Source organism: Pogoniulus pusillus, chromosome 6 (assembly GCF_015220805.1).
Source record: "Pogoniulus pusillus isolate bPogPus1 chromosome 6, bPogPus1.pri, whole genome shotgun sequence".
In the NCBI taxonomy this organism is placed as follows: domain Eukaryota; kingdom Metazoa; phylum Chordata; class Aves; order Piciformes; family Lybiidae; genus Pogoniulus; species Pogoniulus pusillus.
In genome coordinates, this window is record NC_087269.1 from 41,205,505 (window position 1) to 41,219,711 (window position 14,207).

A 14,207-nucleotide genomic window follows, 5' to 3' on the forward strand; every position below is an offset into this window, starting at 1 on the left:
GGGGTACCTCCCACTCCTCTGGGAAACCTGGGCCAGGTCCTCCCCACCTCAGTGTCAAACATTTATTCCTTCTCTCCAGTCTGAATCTCCCTTCAAGCTCAAACCACCACTCCATGTTCTGCCACAACAGGCTCTGCTCAAAACTCCACTTCCAGCTTTCTGCTCGTTCTCTTTAAGCACTGAAAGGCCACCAGAAGGTTCCCCTGGAGCCCTCTCTTCTGCAGGCTGAACAACCCCAATTCTCTCAGCCTGGCCTCACAGCAGGGGCCTTTCAGTTCTCAGATGTGAAGAGGTGAGGCGGAACTTGGTTACTGCAGCAGGCTCTTTCCCATCGAACAAAAGCACAGGGGGGGTGGAGAATGAAAGGATTTTGTCCCTTAAATGTGTAAATGCAAAGCAAGCTGCTACAGGCAATGTCCTTTTTGCCCCTTGTAGCATGAAAAGGAACCAAGGAGTACTTAAAGCAAACACCTTCCACTGTCTGAAGTGTTCCCCTTGCAGTGACTTTGGCATGAGGAGGTTTATGTAGAAAGCACATTTTGGGGTGGAATCTTTACATGTTACCCTCAATATAAGAAGCATTTTCATGCTGACTCAACGTTAGAATGAGGCTTTGAAGCCCAAATCTCTTGTAACAGATCCTCATAAACTTCATTTAATGGTTGGACTTGATGAATCATCCTGGATAACAGGGAAATGAGTTACTCTAAGTGTGGTCAGGCATTGGGACAGGCTGCCCAGGGAGGTGATGGAGTCTCCATCCATGTAGGTGTTCAAGAAACGTGTGGGCATGGCACATGGGGACTTTGTTTGATGGACATGATGGTCTTTTACTGAAGGTTGGACTCAGTGACCTTAAAGGTCTTTTCCAATCCAAACAATTCTATGAGTCTACGACACCCTCAGAAGAACTTCAAAGGCTGCAGTTATTGAACTGCTGCTGCTGACTTCAAAAAAACATCCAAGGTCTGGAGGACCTGAGTTCCATCTCAGAAGCATTGCATCCACTGAAAAACAGTGATGGAAAAGGCGATTTTTTTTTCCCCCTTGTCCATGCCCTCTGTAAACCAACTCACACCAGGAACTGCTCCACCACAGACCTTAGAATTTCAGCAGAGTGTGGTGATTTCTATCACGAAGGTAGAAGGAAGTCCAGGAGCTCTAACCTTTCGGACACCCTCCACCCCCTTAGGACAAGAGAGCCAATGGCATCCTGGCCTGCATCAGGAGCAGTGTGGCCAGTAGGACAAGGGAGGTTATTCTGCCCCTGTACTCAGCACTGCTCAGGCCACACCTTGAGTGCTGTGTCCAGTTCTGGGCTCCTCAATTCAAGAGAGATGCTGAGGTGCTGGAATGTGTCCAGAGAAGGGCAACAAAGCTGGTGAAGGGCCTGGAGCACAAACCTTGTGAGGAGAGGCTGAGGGAGCTGGGGGTGTGCAGCCTGGAGAAGAGGAAGCTCAGGGGGGACCTCATTGTTGTCTGCAACTACCTGAAGGGAGGTTGTAGCCAGGTGGGGGTTGGTCTCTTCTCCCAGGCAACCAGCACCAGAACAAGGGGACACAGTCTCAAGTCGTGCCAGGGGAGGTCTAGGCTGGATGTTAGGAGGAAGTTGTTGGCAGAGAGAGTGATTGGCATTGGAATGGGCTGCCCAGGGAGGTGGTGGAGTCACCATCCCTGGAGATGTTCAAGCAAAGCCTGGCTGAGGCACTTAGTGCCATGGTCTAGTTGACTGGCTAGGGCTGGGTGCTAGGTTGGACTGGATGATCTTGGAGGTCTCTTCCAGCCTGGCTGATTCTATGATTCTACCCATGTTGGTGCTGGGATGGAGAGGATGTTACCTGAGCCCCTGGAGGAGAACTGCCGGGTAACACCTCTTACTTTTCATGCACCAAATCAAAGAGGAGGGCATCAAGAATGAAATACAAACCCAGCAAACAGCTGGGTAATGGCTTCATTGCTCAAATCCCATTTGTGGTAAGTGATGGAAGATAAACACCAACATAACATTGTCATAACTAAGCTAAAAGAAAATAAGATTATATTTTCCTTTCACTTAAAAAAATCCATCAGCATTTGCAGTAGGCTTCAAATGCTGGAGAAATGGGGGGGGGAGTTCACTTACTAACACAGAAGGGGAGGTAAAATGTGCATCAATCTCTAGTGCTAGTCTTGTTTTTCCCATGGTCTTTCATAACCAGCAGTTCCAGTTTATTGTCATAGAAGCACAGAGTGCTTTGGGTGGGAAAGGACCTTTCAAGGTCATCCAGTGTGATCCTCTGCAGTCAGCAGGGACACCTGCAACTGGAACAGGTTGCTCAGAGCCCCAGGTCTATGGATTTAGAGGGCTTTTCAGTAAAGATGAAGCTGCAATAAAAAGAAAGCATAGAGTCCAACCTGTAAGCCAGCACTGCCAGGTCACCATGGCCCTCAGCACCACTTCTACATGGCTTTGAAAATCCTCCAAGGCTGAGACTCCACCACTGCCCTGAGCAGTCTGACCCAGACCTTGACAACCCCCTCAGGAAAGAACAGGAAAGAAATTGCTTCTCAGGTCCAACCTAAACCTCCCCTGACACAACTTGAGCCCATTTCCTTTGTCCCATCACTTGTTCCTAGGGAGAAGAGAGCAAATCAAACCTGGCTCCAAGCTACTTTCAGGGTGTTATAGTGAACCAAAGGTCTCCCTTCAGCCTCCACTTTTCCAGTCTGAACAACCCCAGTTCCCCCAGCTGCTCCTCCAGTCCATTCCCCCTAGTTTTAGTCCTGATTTACCTGATGCCACCAGGGTTGCCCAGAGATGTGGGACCACCTTGATGTAGTCTCCATTCCACAGCTTGTCACCTCCTAACTTTTCCTATCTAGTCTATGTTAAGCACCATTAAGATGAGAAATAATGACCTGCTCCTCAGTTTAGCACAGAGACTTTGACACACATCCACAAACTCAACTCAATTTGTACCAGAGAGCTTTCAAGGGATGTTACAGTGAAGAAACAAACCCCTTTTCTCCTGATGTTAATTTAAACCATACCTTTTATTTCATCTGACAACAGCTCTCTGCTATCTGTTGGAATTTACTCTGTGATTATGGACACAGTAGGCTTTGGGTTTCTTTCATCTGAAGCTCCAGACTAGAAATATGGAGCTCATTAGATTTTTTACGTTATTCAATTGACCTAAACACAAAAGGCATTTTTCTGCAGTGCCTACAGCTCCTGCACCTTTTTAATTAAAGCTTAAAAAGCTTTTAATTAAAAGAATAAATCACAGACAGCAGGCTCTATCCAAAGTGTCTTCTGACCGGGGTGGATTTTAACTTTTGGGATCACATGGACTCGAAAAGGTAAGAGAGGAGGTGGAAATGACTTGCAGAATTCATTGATACAGCAGAACTTGTTCTGCTGTTCCTCGTGACAAGCACACTTGAGACAGCACTGTCATAGAATTATAGAATGGTTTGGGAGGTGCTCAAGAAAAGCCTGGATGAGGCTCAGGGCAGACCTCATTGCTGTCTACAACTACCTGAAGGGAGGCTGTAGCCAGGTGGGGGTTGGTCTCTTCTCCCAGGCAACCAGCAACAGAACAAGGGGACACAGTCTCAAGTTGTGCTGGGGGAAGTCTAGGCTGGATGTTAGGAGGAAGTTGTTGGCAGAGAGAGTGATTGGCATTGGAATGGGCTGCCCAGGGAGGTGGTGGAGTCACCATCCCTGGAGGAGTTCAAGCAAAGCCTGGATGAGGCACTTAGTGCCATGGTCTAGATGACTGGCTAGGGCTGGGTGCTAGGTTGGGCTGGATGATCTTGGAGGTCTCTTCCAACCTGGTTGATTCTATGAGTCAAAAATCGCCCAGTCCTGACCCACCTGCTGTGAGCAGGGACCCCTCCCACGTAGAGCAGGTTGCTCAAGGCCTCATCCAGCCTGCCCTTCCTGGAGAAGAGGAGGCTCAGGGGGGACCTTATTGCTGTCTACAACTACCTGAGGGGTGGTTGTGGCCAGGAGGAGGTTGCTCTCTTCTCTCAGGTGGCCAGCACCAGAACGAGAGGACACAGCCTCAGGCTGTGCCAGGGGAAATTTAGGCTGGAGGTGAGGAGAAAGTTCTTCACTGAGAGAGTCATTGGACACTGGAATGGGCTGTCTGGGGAGGTGGTGGAGTCGCCGTCCCTGGGACTGTTAAAGGCAGGATTGGATGTGGCACTTGGTGCCATGGTCTAGCCTTGAGCTCTGTGGTAAAGGGTTGGACTTAATGATCTGTGAGGTCTCTTCCAACCTTGGTGATACTGTGATATCCAAGGAGGGGCATTCTTGACCTCCCTGGACACCTGTTCCAGCGTTTTACCAGCTTCACTGTAAAGAACTTCTTCCTGCTCTGCAAGCCTAAATCTCTCCTCTACCAGCTCAAAGCCATCACCCCCAGTCCTATCACCACAAGCCCTCGTAAAAAGTCCCTCCCCAGCTTTCTTGTAGCCACCTTCAGGTACTGGATGGCCACTGGAGGGTCTTCCCCAAGTCTTCTCTTTTCTAAATCACAGCATCACAGAATCTTAGAAGCTTAAGATTGTTTAGATTAGAAAATATCTCCAATATCAAAGAATCACAGAACCAAAATGGAACCCAAATCTGATGGCAATGATGGCACCACCAAGGCTGGGGGCAGCAACTGGGCAAGTCCCAGACCAGACTCAACATCAGGCGGGAACCAGATTCAGGGGCTGGATTCTGGAACTGAGTTCAGGAGCACAGGGATGGGGGTGGAAGGCAGAAGGCTGATTTCTCAGCTTTCTCCTGCAGATGCTATCCATGAGCTGCAATCCCTTCTTGGGCATTTGAGGATCCCCTGCCCTAGCTGCTCCTCCCTGCAGCTGCAGCCCAAGGTGTCGCAAGCTGTGGCAGTGCAAGTCTCAGGCAGAGCATTTTTGCACAAGGACAAATGAAATGCAAAACCACAAAAAAACAAACTCTGGGTGACTTGAAGGAGAAACAAAATCTCCCAATAAAGCTGGCAATAAACTCAAAGTGCTTGCCTCAAACCATCAAGCCGTAAAGCACAAAGCACTTGGCTGATGCTGCCATGCAGTTCTGCTCCTTGGAGGTCAACTGCATGAAACCTCAGACCTGAGGCACTCTGATAACCCTCCCTGGGGGTTCCCCTCCCTTCTCAACTCCTGCATCACAGGCAGCAGCCTGCAACTCCCTGCAGTTCTGTCCCACAACAGCATAATTCAGTCTATAAAGGTGTCCAGTGAAGATGTGTCCTCCATCACCATCCCAGCCAGAGCAGGTCCTGTGGGATGCTCCCCACCAGAGAGGTCCCACGTCACCACACATGGCACAGATTCACAGAACCATTGAATGGTTGGGGTTGGAAGGGACCTTAACAATCACCTAGCTGCAATACCTCTGCCATGGGCAGGGACACCTCCTACTAGACCTGGTTGCTTAAGACCTCATCCAGCCTGGCCTTGAACAGCTCCAGAGAGGGAACATCCAGGACCTCCCTGAGCAACCTATTTCAGGGTCTCATTGCCTTCACTGTGAAGAATTTCTTCATAATTTCCAGTCTATATCTCCCCTCTTACAGCTCAAACCATTGCTCCTCATCCTATCACTACAAGCCCTTGTCAAAACTCTATCTCCAGATTTCTGGAAGGCCTCTTCAGGTACTGGAGCAGCAAACAGCATCCCTGCAATCTGGCCAGCAGTGGTCTTCTGGCCAGGGCATGCCTGCTTCTCCAAAAAGACCCAGGCAGAATGAACAAAGACAACATGGAAACAGACAGACTTGGGGCTGTTCTGTCTGGAGAGAAGGCTCTGATGAGACTTATTGTGGCCTTTCAGTATCTGAAGGGGGCTACAAGAAAGCTGGAGAGGGGCTTTTTAGGATGTCAGGTAGTGATAGGACTAGGGAGAATGGAGCAAAAATAGAGGAGGGTAGATTCAGATTGGATGTTAAAAAGCTCTTCACCATGAGGGTTGAGAGACACTGGAGCAGGTTGCCCAGGGAGATGGTGGAAGCCCAATCCCTGGAGAATTTTAAGGCCAGGCTGGATGTGGATCTGAGCAACCTGATCTAGTGTGAGGTGTCTCTGCCCATGGCAGGGGGGTTGGAACTAGATGATCCCTGAGGTCCCTTCCAGCTCTGACAATTCAGTGGTTCTGTGGTTCTATCACGTCCCCTTCAGTGGCTCTGCTTTCTGCACCATGCAGGTCAACAGGGTCTGCCTTCCCTTTCCAAAATCAGGCAACAATCCAGCTCTCAGTCTTGTCCTACTGAGAACCACAGACTCAAGGAACCGCAGATTTGGGTGAGAAGGGACATTTCAAGGTCACACAGCCAAAACCCCTGTGGTCAGCAGGGACATCTGCAACTAGAGCAGGTTGCTCAGAGCCCCAGATAACCTGACCTGCAGTAGTCCCAGGATGGGGCATCTCCCTTGTCTCTGGGCAACCTGGGCTAGGCTCTCACCCCCCTCACTGCCAAGTGTTTCTTCCTTCTCTCCAGTCTGAATTTCAAACCATCACCTCTCAGAGTTCTTTTTCCTTGGGTTTCTTTACTCATCTCTGCCTAAATTTCCACTAACCAATCCAGAGGAAGCAAAATCTCACCTTTCTCCTTTCATAGCTTCACCTTAAACCCCTCACTAAGAAGCAAAGGAAGGTGCTGGCAAGAGCCCATTTCAGGCGAGGCAGTGAGAGGCTGGAGGAATACAGAGACTCCCAAGGAGGGAGCTACACTGAATTATTATGAGCTGGGTTGCCTGGTGCCAATGCCTCTTCCCAGCTCATCCTTCCATGGCATGGAGGAGCTGGCAGCATATGCTGCCTGTGATGAAACACTCCCAGGGAGATTGCAGCATCACACCTGCAGAAGAGGCAGAAACTCTCAAGAACAAGACACAGGATGTTGAAAGAGGAAAAATAAGCCAAACCAAATTTCACCTTCTGCAGCTGAGGGGACTTGGGGCTTTTCTGAGCAAAAGAACAAAGACAGCACTTGTAAGAGTTTTCAGCTGGGGGAGAATTGTTTCATCTGAGACCTGAGGGATGGAGAGACTTTGTCAGGCCACAGGCTTTAATTAAACGTGCCACACTCAGCTTTCTCTTCCCAAGAAGAAAAACAAAAGAAGATGGAGAACAGTTGTCAAGAGCAGCCTCAAAGTTTCCACACCTGTGATGGCTGCAGGGCACAGAGGTGGGGTGGGACATGCTGGAATCCTCACCTGAGCATCACTGGTCTGGGCAGGAATTGAAATGCCTTCAGGAAGGGAGAAGATGTGAACAACACCATGTGCCTCCAGAAACTGGGTTAAGGGCTTAAAACTGATAGAATCATAGAACTTTGGAGGAGACCTTTGAGATCATCATGTCCAACAACTCACCCAGCACTCACCATCCCACCAATACTGCTAAACCACTGCCATAGAATCATAGGGAGAAGATGTGAACAACAGCATGTGCCTCCAGAAACTGGGCTATGGGCTTAAAAATGATAGAATCATAGAACTCTGGAGGTTGGAGGGGACCTTTGAGATCATCATATCCACCAACTCACCCAGCACTCACCATCCCACCAATACTGCTAGCCACTGCCATAGAACCATGCCTCTCATTAACCTGTCACTATTAATGAAGCACTCATCAGTCTGTACCTATTGTATTTATAGCCCAGGGAGATGGTGGAGTCACCATCCCTGGAGATGTTCAAGAGCCATGTGTGCATGTTACTTTGGGACATAGTTTAGTGGGTACGCTGGTGTATGAGTCAACAGTTGGACTCAATGCTGTGACCTGGCCCTGGCACTGTGGTCTGGCACTAGTTAATCTTTAAGATCCTGGGATGGTTTGGGAGTTACCTGTCACCCACACACATGCTCTTATGAAGTCACCCAGAGTAGACTCAGCTGGAAGTTAAGGAATCCTGGCCTGCATCAGGAACAGTGTGGCCAGTAGGACAAGGGAGGTTATTCTGCCCCTGTACTCAGCACTGCTCAGGCCACACCTTGAGTGCTGTGTCCAGATCTGGGCCCCTCAATTCAAGAAAGATGTTGAGGTGCTGGAGCATGTCCAGAGAAGGGCAACGAAGCTGGTGAGGGACCTGGAACACAAACCCTATGAGGAGAGGCTGAGGGAGCTGGGGGTGTGCAGCCTGGAGAAGAGGAGGCTCAGGGGGGACCTCATTGCTGTCTACAACTACCTGAAGGGGCATTGTAGCCAGGTGGGGGGTGGCCTCTTCTGCCAGGTAACCAGCAAGAGAACAAGGGGACACAGTCTCAAGTTGTGCCAGGGTAGGTATAGGCTGGATGTTAGGAAGAAGTTCTTCACAGAGAGAGTGATTGGCATTGGAATGGGCTGCCCAGGGACGTGGTGGAGGCACTGTCCCTGGGGGTCTTCAAGCAAAGCCTGGATGAGGCACTTAGTGCCATGGTCTGGTTGATTGGCTAGGGCTGGGTGCTAGGTTGGCCTGGATGATCTTGGAGGTCTCTTCCAACCTGGTTGATTCTATGATTCTATGAATGAAGCTTATATTAACAGCTTAGCACAATATACAAGCAGGTATTTACAATATATATACCTACAGAGAGAAATGTGCAAGTTAAAAGTAGTACAGAAACACAACAGCCCTCCCAGAAACCTGAGTCCCCAGGAGAGGCTCCCAACTACTCTTCCACCTTCTTTCCACCCTTCTACCCTACTCCAGAGTATACCTTATGTGCAAGGTGAGTTTGGAGGATCTGCTAGGGGGGTTAGAAAGGAGAAGGATTAGCTACACAGCAGCAGGGAGAAAAAGCAGAGGTACAAACTGTGACAGAGACACACACACACTCTGACTTTCATGCTCTGTCTTATCTACATTTTGTGTTCTTGTTTTTCTACATCTCAGCAAGCCTACAAGTGAAATAGACATCACCCCTGTTTCCTTTTCACAGCCTATAATCTAATTTCTCTCATTAAACTATTCCAGCTAGCCTCAAACTAGCACAAGTCCCTTTCAAATCAAACCATTCTATGATCTTAGAGATCTTTTCCAAACTAAAACATTCTGAGAGTCTGCAATTGAAGAAGAGAAGATTCCAGAGGCATCTTAGAGCAGCTTTTCAGCACCTGAAGGGAGCTACAGGAGAGCTGTGGAGGAACTTTTTACCAATAGGATGAGGGGCAACGCTTTGGAGATGGAAAAGAGAAGATTTAGATTGGAGGTTAGAAAGAAATTCTTTAGAGTGAGGGTGGTGAGACACTGGAACAGGTTGCCCAGGGAGCTGTGGATACTCCCTCCCTGGAAGTGTTCAAGGCCAGGTTGGATGAGGCCTTAAGCAACCTGCTCCAGCAGAAGGTGTCCCCAGACATGACAGGGGATTCAGAACTAGTTGACCTTTAAGGTCCCTTCCAACCCATCCTATGATTTTATGATCTGAGAGGTCTTTTCCAACTTAAATGACTCTCTGATTCTGTGATTCTGCTGTGGAGCAACCTGGAAGGTTCCCTCCCTGCAGAAACAGCGAGTGAGCAGCGAGAGCAACCTGCTCTAACAGAAGGTGTCCCCAGTCATGACAAGGGGTTCAGAACTAGTTGACCTTTAAGGTCCCTTCCAACCCATCCTATGATTTTATGATCTGAGAGGTCTTTTCCAACTTAAATGACTCTGTGATTCTGCTGTGGAGCAACCTGGCAGGTTCCCTCCCTGCAGAAACAGCAAGTGAGCAGCAGGAGCGGATAAGGCAGCGAGTGGTTGGCAGGAGCTTTGTGCATGGACCTGTGTATTTTCCAATTTATTCTGCTTTTGAATACTTGTCACAATTCCAATTTATCCTCTCTAGTCTACAAACCACAGAGCTGAAACCAAAGCCTGGAGAGGTTTCAGAAGCTGAGTCATTTGTCGGTTATTGGCATGATCCATATTGCCATCAGCTCTTCTGCTCAGTGAGATCTATCAGGATTCGTTGTCTTACCCCAGCTATTTATTTGCTCTCCTTTCATGTTTACAGATGGCTCTTTCCCTTTTGTGCTCACTCACTGCACAGTCACAGTTCTTCCTCAGAGTAATCTGTGTGGAGAGGAGAAAAAAAAAGGAATAATCAGTGTTTAGTTGCTGGGTAAAGAATTAGGCAGGCAATATTTCCTCATTTTTATTTCCAACAGGAGCTATTTCATCTGAAGCACAAAAACCACAAAAGAAAGCAAATGACTGAATCACATCAGCAAAGGTACATGGACAGGAAAGAAAAAAAAATGAAAAGGGATTGGGATGGGAAACAGCAACAACAAAAAATATCAGTGGAGAGAACATTTTTATTCAATGCCTTGAATGGAGGAGATGTAAAAGCTTTTAAAGAATTCAGGGACAATTTCTTGGTAGGCATCTGTGATAAAGAAGAAGCAGAGGCATCTCATGTCAAGAGGCAAACCCCAGCACTCTAATTCAATGGAAAGCATTTACAATCACAGAATCAAGCAGGCTGGAAGAGACCTCCAAGATCACCCAGTCCAACCTAGCACCCAGCCCTATCCCTTCAACCAGACCATGGCACTAAGTGCCTCAGCCAGGCTTTGCTTGAACACCTCCAGGGACAGTGACTCCACCACCTCCCTGGGCAGCCCATTCCAATGCCAATCACTCTCTCTGCCAACAACTTCCTCCTAACATCCTATACTTTCCCCAGCACAGCTTGAGACTGTGTCCCCTTGTTCTGTTGCTGCTTGCCTGGCAGAAGAGACCAACCCCACCTGGCTACAACCTCCCTTCAGGTAGCTGCAGACAGCAATGAGGTCCCCCCTGAGCCTCCTCTTCTGCAGGCTGCACACCCCCAGCTCCCTCAGCCTCTCCTCATAGGGTTTGTGTTCCAGGCCCCTCACCAGCTTTGTTGCCCTTCTCTGGACACATTCCAGCACCTCAACATCTGTCTTGAATTGAGGAGCCCATAACTAGACACAGCATTCAAGGTATGGCCTGAGCAGTGCTGAGTACAGGGGCAGAATAACCTCCCTTGTCCTGCTGGCCACACTGCTCCTGATGCAGGCCAGGATGCCATTGGCTCTCTTGGCCACCTGGGCACACTGTTGGCTCATCTTCAGCTACTATCTATCAGTACCTGGTAGGGGATGTGGTGGTTGGGGGCTGCCTGGGGTCCAGTGACCATGAAATTACAGAGTTTTCAATACATGGAGAAAACCTTAGAACCATGCAGTTTGGAAAAGCCCTCTATGATCACTGAGGTCGACCATCAACCCAACACCAGCACAGCCATTAAACCATGCCCCCAAGTGCCGTGTCCACACACTTCTTGAACACCTCCAGAGATGCCCCCTCCCCAGGAAGCCTGTTCCAGTGTTTGAGAACCCTTTCAGACAAGAAGTTTCTTCTAACGTTCATCTATCTCTGGATTCAAGTGGAACCACTGCCATCTGATGTGCCACTGCTTCCACAATGCAGCAAATGTGGGTGCTGCTGTGTGGCTCAGGATTTGTGCCCAGCTGGTGCCCAGCTCTCAATAGCTGTTGAAGATATTGCTCCCTTCAAGGTACTGCTCCTGAAAGCACCACCTCTGGTGAAAAGAGATGTTCTGGAAGCTGGGGCTGAGAGAGCTTTTGAGTAGTGCCTGGATGTTTTTAAAATACCTTGGAGTTGTGTTTAAGTCTTTCTGCAGCCTTGAGAATCAGACAATGGTTTTAGTTGGGAAAGCCTTTTCAGACCATAGACTCTTAGAATCACTGGAGAAGCCCTCTAAGATCATGAAGTCCAGCCTTCAACCCAACACCACCATGGCCACTAAACCATGTCCTAGAATGCCATGTCCACACATTTGTTGAACACCTCCAGAGATGGTGACTCTACCATCTCCCTGGGCAGCCTGTTCCAATGCCTGACCACTCTGCAGCAAAGAAACTGTTCCTCATGTCCAGCCTAAACCCCCTCTTTTTGTCAGTCATAACAAACGTGGTATGTGGGCACCTCAGCTTCAGCCTGTCCTAGCACAGGGAGGCTGGTTTGAGGAGCTTAGTGCAAATGTGAGCCCAAACACTGGTTCCTGCTGGCTGTCTTTGATCCTGTGAGTACAAAGAACAGAGCTGACAGCAGGAGTGAAGATTACAAGGTGGTAACAACTCAGTTGTAATACATTTTTAATGCCATAAAAGAGGTGGTGTGAAGCCAGCAGAGGATTTTTACAACAGACTTTTAGTGCCTGTCACGATGGCAATGGAAAGCTGGAACCTTTCTTCTGGGGGTTAAGAACGTTTTGTCATCTCTTACAGCTGAGTTTCCACTGCACTGTTCACACTTGCAAAGAACAGTCTCCAGGGAAGCAGACTGCACAACCTGCCCAGAGAGGCTGTGGAGTCTCCTTCTCTGGAGACTTTCAAAACCCACCTGGTCATGTTCCTGTGTGACCCTCCCAAGGTGATCCTGCTTTGGCAGGGGGGGTTGATCTCTGGAGATGCCTTAGAATAGAATAACATTCTGTGTTTCTCTGATTCTGACACAGAATCACAGAGCTGTTTTGAGTTGAAAGGGACCTTGAAGATCATCTATTTTCAAGCCCCTGCCATGGACAGGGACACCTTCTACTAGACCAGGTTGCTCAAGACCTCATGCAGCCTGGCCTTGAACACTTCCAGAGAGAGAGCTTCCACAACCTCCCTGGACAACCTGTTCCAGTGTCTCATCACCCTCACCATAAAGGTCTTCCTGGAGCCTCCAGGCTGAATAGATACAACTTGCCCTGCCTGTCCTTACAGGAGAGGTGCTCCAACCCTCTGATCATCTTTATCATGTCCATAAATGTTTGCAGTATCCACATTCTCCACAACAACCTCTATGGCCAGGGGTAGAAGCTTTGGGTGACTAATTTTACTCTGGTGAGCAGTACAGCTGCAAACATCCCTGTGCTGATTTTGTTGTTCTAACATAGCACATCAGCATATGGTTTAGTCACCATAGTGGTGTTGGTTTGAGGGTTAGACTTGGTGATCTCAGAGGTCTTTTCCAACCTTAATTATTCTATAGCTGCTAACATATTAAAACCCAACCCATAAACAAACCATGCTGATGCTGATCTCATGATGCAGCCTCATGAAGAGAAGTTTGGGCACTTGTCATTCCATCTGGATCTGCATTTGCATTTAGATCACTCAGGAGTTTAAAAGGATGTAAAAGCAGAGTGAAGGATTCACAGCTTTTCATTCATTTACATCAGAAAACCTGCACAGAAATAGCAAATCAGACCTGAACAGATGTTCCTGGAGAGATACTATTAAAGTGTATTTCTTAAAGCTAATTGCTGCCATTGACAACAAATTCACAATCCCTGAATCTCAGCATAAGGGGTTGGAAAGGACCTCAGGACATCATCCAGTCCAACCCCCCTGCTAAAGCAAGGGCACCCACAGCAGCTCACCCAGCATCACAATGGACAATTGGTTTGCAAACTCTCCAGAGAAAGAGAATCCTCAGCCTCTCTGGGCAGCCTGCTCCAGGGCTCCAGTACCCTCACACCAAACAAGTTTCTCCTCCTGTTCAGATGGAGCCTCCTGGGTTCCAGTTTGTGCCCACTGCCCCCTGTCCTTTCACTGGGCACCACTGATCACAGTCTGGCCCACCCTATTGTCTCTCCACAGGTCCCTTATCTCTTGCTGAGCATTGATCAGATGCCCTCTCAGGCTGCTCTTCTCCAGACTTGACATACCCAGGTCTCTCAGCCTTTCCTCCTCACAGAGAAGCTTCAGGCCCCTCACCTTCTCCCCAGCGTCCCCTGGACTCCCTGCAATTCCCTGTCCTTGTTGAGCTGAGGAGCCCAGAACTGGGCCCAGGACTCCAGATACAGCCTCACCAGGGCAGAGGAGAGAGGGAGGAAAACCTCCTTCAGGCTGCTGGCCCCACTCTTTTTAAGCACCCACTTTGTGATTGACCCTTTCTGAATTAGACCAACTGAATGCTCCTGAGCTCCAGTTTCTCTGCAGCATCACACATAAATGAACACAAAACAGGACTTTAAGAGAACCCTAAACAGCTACAGGTAGAATCAGCAGCACTAAAATACCTTGTTAGCAAGAAAATTGTGCCAGCAGAAGCCTCCTTCTTCTATTGTCTGGGGTCTGCTTCTTAGAAACACAACATATTTGATCACCAGGCAGAGATCACTCAATCTTCTGAGTAGATGTTGGATTTTTTGGCCCTGTGTAGCACAGTGCCCGTGTCACTGGGGAGGAAATACAGAAG

General features: G+C 48.6%; 1 long non-coding RNA gene across 2 annotated transcripts; it reads right to left on the minus strand.

Moving 5' to 3' along the window:
* Positions 1-2,062: 2,062 nt before the first annotated feature.
* On the minus strand, positions 2,063-14,180 carry LOC135176560 (uncharacterized). Of its 2 annotated transcripts, XR_010302726.1 has the most exons (4): positions 14,029-14,180; positions 13,031-13,190; positions 9,943-10,037; positions 2,063-2,364 (listed from the first exon to the last, which is right to left on the minus strand). It is a non-coding gene; the product is annotated as an uncharacterized LOC135176560 (long non-coding RNA). The 2 variants fall into 2 exon arrangements; XR_010302725.1 differs by lacking the exon at positions 2,063-2,364 and having other exon boundaries at positions 9,752-10,037.
* Between the last annotated feature and the right edge of the window lie 27 nt (positions 14,181-14,207).